Source organism: Rattus rattus, chromosome X (assembly GCF_011064425.1).
Source record: "Rattus rattus isolate New Zealand chromosome X, Rrattus_CSIRO_v1, whole genome shotgun sequence".
In the NCBI taxonomy this organism is placed as follows: Eukaryota; Metazoa; Chordata; class Mammalia; order Rodentia; family Muridae; genus Rattus; species Rattus rattus.
Genome location: NC_046172.1, coordinates 20,140,724 through 20,148,853, shown reverse-complemented (window position 1 = coordinate 20,148,853; position 8,130 = coordinate 20,140,724).

Below are 8,130 nucleotides of genomic sequence, written 5' to 3'. Positions count from 1 at the left end.
TGGGAGGCCTGTCCAAAGGACTGGTATATGATGGTGGTTGGGTCAGCTGTTTCTGGAGATCAGCAGTCCCAGCCATCAGCCTACCAGCAATTGCACATTTGGAAGGTATGTCTTGGTAGGCTCCAAGAAGGAAAGTTGAAGAGACCTCACTATTTCTGTACAGGCTCAAGGCCTGCTAATTCTTGGATAGAAACCAAGGGCTATAGCAGGGAACGCTTATATGGTGAGTATCATTTTCTGGGTGAGGACCATTCTGGTTGGTAAAATATAAATGTATTTTGTAAAGGTTTTGGCCATTTCATTATTTTCTCAGGTATGACATTTCCTAGCAGGAAGCTAGTTTAAAGCAAGCCTTTCTTCTGAAGTACATGAGTCAGTTTCTTTGACCATTAGGTGGCAGTATTGCCCTAGGATGTGACCCCGTGCGCGTAGGTTCACCGCCCTTTGTGTTTGAAAAAAAGGGAAGTTGGCGTTTTTTGCCTGCTGGGATGATGCCATTGATTGCGGCATTCTAGAGGTTCCTGCCTTACAATTCAGGGTCTGTGGACTTAGAATGCTTTACTTTTTAAATTGCTATTCTCCTGTGGAGCATTCTAGGCATTAGGCTTCTTAGTATTTATTCTCCTCTGAAAGGTCTGGTCATTGTTTCCCTTACTTGTCCTGGGGCATGTGGACATTCTTGTAATAAAGACTCAGTTTCATCTCTGTCTAGAAATTTCTGTAAAGTGTAATGAGAGCAGTACTTATTACAGTCTCCTTGCCCTGTGCTTATCATTATGTATATTTTATGGTAATTGCCTTGTAGGCCTTCTCCCCCATAAAGGTACATTTAAACATACAGATATCCATACCTGTCTGCCTTGATGCTTTTAACATCTTTTTACAAACACACAGATCAGCTCAGTAACCACGACTGTCTTCTTAGAGAAGGTAAGAGTGTACCTGGAGCTGTTTTGACTGACCATAGCCTGACAACACAGATTTAGCTTACTCCAAATGCCATGTTCCAACGTGGCAGCAGTTTCAAGAAGTTTTATAGTTTTAGAGAATAAAGCAAATTTAAAATACATTGGAGGATATACATCAAGGAACTAGGTCTGCTGTCTGAGCTTTCGCCTTGGTGGAAGCTAGTGATCTACATGAAGAGATTCCAAAAGGTTACTGTTAGTCACAGGATGTTCCAGTATAGATGTGGAATGGCTATTCTTTTCTAGGGCTAGAACTAGTTCAAGGTAAGTTAATTAAACTCTGGACTTTGTAGCATCTGTATTCTCACAGGTCTCTGCAGTTCCTGTCAATGAGTCTGCAGACACAGCTTCTTTGCACGCACACATGCACATGTTTATCACAATAAATCTCATTTACATGTTGTAAGCTAGGGGCTTAGTAAAGAAACCAACATGAGCACTCCATGGTGAAGAGTTTTATATTTTTGTTATAGATCAGAGAGGGAGTGAGGGAGAGAGGGAGAGGAGAAAGTAGCAGGCAGGCAATAGCCCAGGCTATGGGAGCAGAGAAGAGCCAAAATGATGGTTGAGAGCTGCCAGGTATAAGGGCTTATGTTATTTGGGAGGAGGACAGGTTGGCTGAAATAGCCTGGGAACTAGCTTGGGGCTCTGATGTGTTGGAGGCTGAGTTAAGTAGATTCCCTTTTTAGAGGTTGGGGAGCAGGTAAGACAGTAATGGTGTTTCCTAACAAATTGGAACCATGTTACAGGGTTTTTGAAGAATGCAAGTGTTTACTGAGTAAGAGTCTACCCTGAGCTGAGCTAAGCTGCTATTTGGGGTACTGGGACCCAACCCATGTATTAATTACCAGTCTCATATTTATATCAATCACCTTGACCACATAATCATTTGAAAAGCTGTGAACATTTTTCTACATAAAACATTGTTCGCTTTCTTTTCATCATATTTTTCCTTAGCACACCAAAAAGTGCCCAGAAGTGTACTTTCAATATGCATATTTTGTTCAGTATGTATGTGATGATTTCTTCAGAGTAATTTTAAGACTACGTTTTAAAGATTTATTTTTAATTGTGTGTGCATGCATGTTTGCATGCATGTATGAATGCATATAAGTGCAGTGCCCACAGAGGCATCCCATCAATCCTTTGGGGCTGGAGCCACTAAACATGGGTCCTGGGAACTGAACTTGGGCCCTCTATAAAAACATTACTTTCTTTTAACTGCTGAGCTGTCGTGCCAGCTTTTTAAAAATTTTTCTTTATAAATATAACATATTTCATAGTGTTCTATAGTGTTGGAACAGTTATTTAACCATGGCTTTCTTTCTACTTAATACTTTGTTCTGAGCTCTGAATATGTTGTAATAAAAATAAGTCTTTTGTGAATGGAGAGATGACTCAGTATTTAAGAGCACTTGTTGATTTTGTTGATGTCCCAGGTTCGAGTACCAGTACCGCATGGTGGCCCACAACCATCTGTAACTCTTAATTTTAGGGATTTCAATTCCCTTGTCCTCTTTTGACCTCCATGGGCACCAGGCAGGCACATGGTACATAGACATACATTCAGGCAATCGTTCACACACATACAGATGAATCTTTATAAGTTTAAAAATAAAATTCTTTACCTGGGTATTTAGCAACAGGAAAGCATCTTGCAAAGCCATGTAGAGTATAAGAGATCAAGGAAATGGGTGCATACTCCTCTGTTTTTCTTGTAGTGGCTGGAGACTCTTGATGATTGGCTCCACATCTGCATGGCATGCTCTCCACAAATTTAATTCATCATTAGATGGTATTAGTACCTGCTTCAGGAAGTGATGGTTTACATAATAGCCCAATAGGCTCTTAACGTGTATCTTGCCAGTGTTACATGTCATGTTATTATTTGTCATATTTCTGAAAATGTGGAGTAGACTCTTTAAAAAAATATTAACACTATGATAAAATGTACCTTAAAAAGAAAAACGATAGTCTCATGTAGTCCAAGCTAGCTGTAGCTGAGATTGATCTGATCTTCTGGTTTCTACCTCTTAAATGCTGGGGTAACAGCTATGACTCCATACTTAGTTTATCTGTGGCTAAAAATCAAGCCTAGGGCTTTGTATATGTCAGGCAAGTGTCCTACCAACTGAGTTAAATGATCCTCAGCCCCAAATATACTCTTTAAATACCGTAGCTCATATATGCTGTATATATGTTAAGCTTCTAATTTTTGCTTTTTAATAGAAAGAGAAAAATGTCATTTGTATGAATCCATAAAAGAAATGTGAATCAGCAAAGCACATTTATACATTTCTCAAAGATAATCTTTCTATAAAATAAAGAATATTTTGTGTGTAAAGATTTTCACTATAATGAATTGTTTGTAATATATTTCTTGAAGCAGACTTATTGTATTAAGAACATACACACTGTATACCTTGGTTATATACTGAAGGAAAGGTAATACCCATTATATAAAAATTCTTGTATACCCTCACTATCATTTCTTGACTTTAAAATATCATAGTATTAGATAATAACTACAGGTATAGAAATAAACCCCAGGCGTCACAAACATTGTAACTATTATCATTGAGTTTTGCTCTTTAATTGAACTTTTGAAATTTTCATTTTTCTGTAGCTAAGTATATAACAGTTTCTGCTGCCCCTGAAACACAGTCCATGAAGAATAAGGATTCTACCAGTGAGACATGCCCATAATGCTATGGGCTTTGTTGTTTTTTTTTTGTTTTTTTTGTTTTTTGTTTTTTGTTTTTGGTAAGCCTTCATGCTAGAAATGTTATCCCTGACCTGGAGAGGTGGCTTAGAGGTTAAGAGCACTGGTTGCTCAGCAGAGGTCCTGAGTTTAATTCCCCACAACCATGTGATGACTCACAACCATCTATGATGAGATCTGGTGCCCCCTTTTGACATACAGGTGTACATGCAGGCAGAATGCTGTAAACGTAGTAAGAAACAACAACAGAACTGGAGAGATGGCTCCGTGGTGAAGAGCTTTTACTGCTTTTCGTGAGTTCCTGAGTTCAGTTCCCAGCAACCACATGGTGGCTCACAACCATCTGTGATGGGATCCGATGCCCTCTACTGGTGTGTCTGAAGACGGCTACAGTTTACCATATACTTAATAAATAAATAAATCCTTTTAAAACATGTCATTCCAATCTATGGTTTCTGTCACTGAATTTTACCCCTATTTTTCCTGTTTTCCAGTATCCTGGTAAAGTTTCCCTGGATTACCTAGGGAGATACCAAATAAAACTCACATTTGTGATTTCTCTCAAACTCCCAGATATCTTCCTAGACTTGCTAATATGAATACTTACAGGACTCTTAAAATGGTTATTATTTATGCATATATGTGTGTACCTAAATGTCTGTGCACCATGTGCACACATTTCTCCTGGGAATAGTCAGAAGAGGGTATTGGATCTCTTAGAACTGGAGTTACAGGCAGTTGTGGGGCATTTGATGCAGGTGTGGGATATTGAAGCAGTCCTCTGGAAAAGCAGCGAATACTTTTAGCCACTGAGCCTTCTCTCTAGCCTTGGACTCTTTTTTTTTTTTTCAATTTTTTTTTATTTTGTTTTGTTTTATAACACAGTAGCTCTGGCTGTCCTGGAACTAGCTGTATAGACCAGGCTGGCCTCCAACTCAGAAAAATCTCCCCTTCCTCTGCCTCCTGAGTTCTTGGATTAAAAGTATGCGCTGCCGCCACCACCACCACCACCGCCACCACCACCACCACCACCACCACCACCACTACTACCTGGCTTGCCTTAGACTCGATGTCTATTTTCCTTCCTCATAATCTTTAAACTTGTGATGTAGCCCAGTTAGACCCTGTCCTATAATCTCAGTAGAAATATTGGACCCTACATATTCTGACTCAGTAAGCTCCTTGAAAATGTACATTATTTTAAACTTCATCCATGAGGAAGGCAGAGTGACAGCTATACAAATTGTTCTCTTCATCAGATTGGGTGTAAGGACCAAGAGTTGCTGGGGGTGGGGTGGTGAGAGCAAGAAAGAGATTCTGCTACTGTCAGAGAGAGAGAGAGAGAGAGAGAGAGAGAGAGAGAGAGAGAGAGAGAGAGAGAGAGAGAGATGATAGTGCTAGCCTCTAAGTAAGACAGGCACCTTTGGAGGCAGATGTCTGTGTTAATGTTCCTTCAAGGTGTTCTTTCATTTACTTTCAGCTAGAACTTAATGGTGTAAGCTGAGCCTGCCTAGAGAGAAGCCTTCCTGCTCATCACTTAAATCTCTTTGCACATGTGCTCTAATTACATTAAGTGAACATACTTAGGAATGGGCCCACCCCTATATGAATATGTATAGGGCCCTTGAATAAAATCTCCATGCTCTCTCTGATCCAGGGGGGCATTGCTTTGAAAATAGCCCTGTGCTCTCCTTCCATGTTGTAGGAAATAAATCTTTCTTCAGCCTTATGTTTTGGCCTTGCTTATTTTAGTCATTGTGAACCCTTTTTGTATCCATTAACAGTGGGAGTTGTGGTTTCACCAACCACTATTATTCTGTTATTTTCACTTTAAAAGGGTTATCAGTTTTGCAGAGACGACCAGCAATAGATTATACTTCTTTTATATGTTCATTGATAACCTGACTTAATAGTTATCATGAAGAGGCCTAACTGCTCCCATGAGTCTGTTCAGTGGATTGTAGGAGTTTACAAAGCCATTTTTCCTCATATCTTCACTCTATCATTAATTCCTTATTCTAAAATAGGATTTTATTTATTTTTGGTATATTATTTTGAGACAATGTCTAGCTATTCAGCCAGGTTGTCTTAGCGTTTTCATTATCCTGATAGTCTTTCTTGAGCTATAATTTCAAGCTTGCACCATCATATTTAGCCTAATAGGTAATATCTATTGTAGTCATTTTGGAATACACAGACAAGATAGAAGGGAAAAGAATAACCATGACCTACCTGCTCACACAAATCCCTTGTAATAGGTTCCGTACTTCCAACATGTTTTGTATATCATGTTCATTTTTTTGTATTTGAGATAATATATATTGCCCCATACTGAATTCTGAAGTTGTTTAGTTAATTATTAGGTAATTAGTATATTTTGTTTAAACCCAGAACCCAGTACTTTGGCATATATTATCCTTTATAAAATACTTAAAATGTCCTCCATTGTTTCTGAAATAGAAAAAAAAAATACAATTCAACTGATGTAGGAGAAACTTGAAGTAGTAAAAATTGATGCTATAAAGGATTTTCTAGTGAGCTTGCTTAGGAAGTACTAAATGGCACAAAGGAGAATTTGGTTAAATGAGTGCTGCCTTCCAGTAAAACTGGAAGATAACTAGTGTATTAACATGACTTGTTGGAAACTGAGAAAGAAGATTCTGTGCCACTATTGAAGATCCTGGTTGCTGGGAAAGTTTCATTCACCAAAATTGACTTCCAATTAGGCTCCATTCTTATAACAAAAGGGGACAACCCTGAGTTAGAACTAGCTATTAAAAGGGACATGCTTCTCAGGATGCAGTGCAGGGTTATAACTGCTTGGTCTGCCATTAAGCCCCTCTGCTCTCATCAGGAAAAGAACAATTCTGGCAGGTAGGCAAGATGAACCTGGCTAACATTTATTGAAAACAAACAGATAAACAAAAAAACCAAGAAAACCCAATTTTGGCCAGATCCTCTGAGCATTAGCCAGAGCTGGACAAGTGCCATAAAATTTTTTCTTCATTAATCTCTTGATTATGAAGTATGCAGAATGATTTCCCACTGGGAAGACATTATTTCTATACTCTTCAACAAATATTGTTAATAAATCCTTATTCACATTTGAGATAAAAATTCTCACGTTGAGTTCTACAAGTTGACATGTTTTTGGGAGTTGCTGGGTTACAGCAGCCTGATTCTGGCAGCCCTACGATAGGCATGGCCATCCATCTATCATCAATAAGTCAATTAGAGAGACAGGTAACGGTGAAGATTTCAGTGTGGCCACATTGGAAAGAGGAACAAATAAAGAATCCCCATTTGGAGGTCCTGGCATCTGGTTTGGGATTCAGTAGAGGGCAAGACTTTTGTATGACTAAGCAGTCCTGGTCAAGATGTGATCCTACTCATCATTGACACATCCCTGTGAGGTCTGCAAGGTCAGCCATATGAACTGTCAGCAGCATGCAAAATCTCAAGCTCCCTCTCTGGCTAGCACCTGGACTCAGTCCTATCTCAGAGTGAGACTCGGGGTAAATTCCTATTTCTTAGGGTCCATTGTCTCAATAGTCTGATAACCTAAGGCAGAGGCACAAGTGTTTCTTTTCAGAATATCTTGGCTCTTGCTGAGATGATTCAAGATACTTTTTGCAAAATTTCCTGAGAACATTCATCAAGAGTCTGTATTACTGTACCCTAAGATTATTGCTACCCTTTTAAATGTTACTAAATTGAGACTTGGTTATATATTACGTCAAAGGTTTACATTTTCATATTTTTAATACCTAAACATATGTTTTCACATGCTTTTTTGTGAAAAAATATAAGATATCATACTGTTAACTTAAAATGAGTATTTTGTGATCAGTGTTAGAGCATTTGCTTAGCACTGCAAGGCTTTGGGTTCAATCCCCAGCTCAGCAAAAAGTAATGACAAAAAGGGAAAATATTCTCATAAGGAAATGTTTAAAAGGTGGTGGAAAACAACTCTCAGAAAACCTGGGGCAGTTCCCAATACTATCTCAGACTCCATTCCCTGCCCTAGATAAACTACCATCTTGCCTCCTTGTTATCTTTGTGCGTATAAGTTGAATAGGTACTTTACATTTGAGTGACAGCTTGGCATGCTGTAATCCCAGCATTTAGGAGAAAGAGCCAGGAGGATCCTGAATTCAAGGTAACCTCGGTTATGTAGCTAGTTGGAGGTCAGCACGGACCACTTGAGACCCTGTGTCACAAAAAAATCCTGAACTTGGGTCACTTGTTTAGTTTTTATATTGTGATACTTTGGCTTGGACACATTTGAACAACCCCCTCCCCCCTTAAGATTACAGACAAGCACAGAGCACATATATTTTCCTTCTGGGAAACAGCAAGTTCCATTCCTAAGTAATCTGTTATTTCCTTGTGTAAGTGTCCAGGTAGGAATGAAGATATCTTAAGGAGATACTAAACATT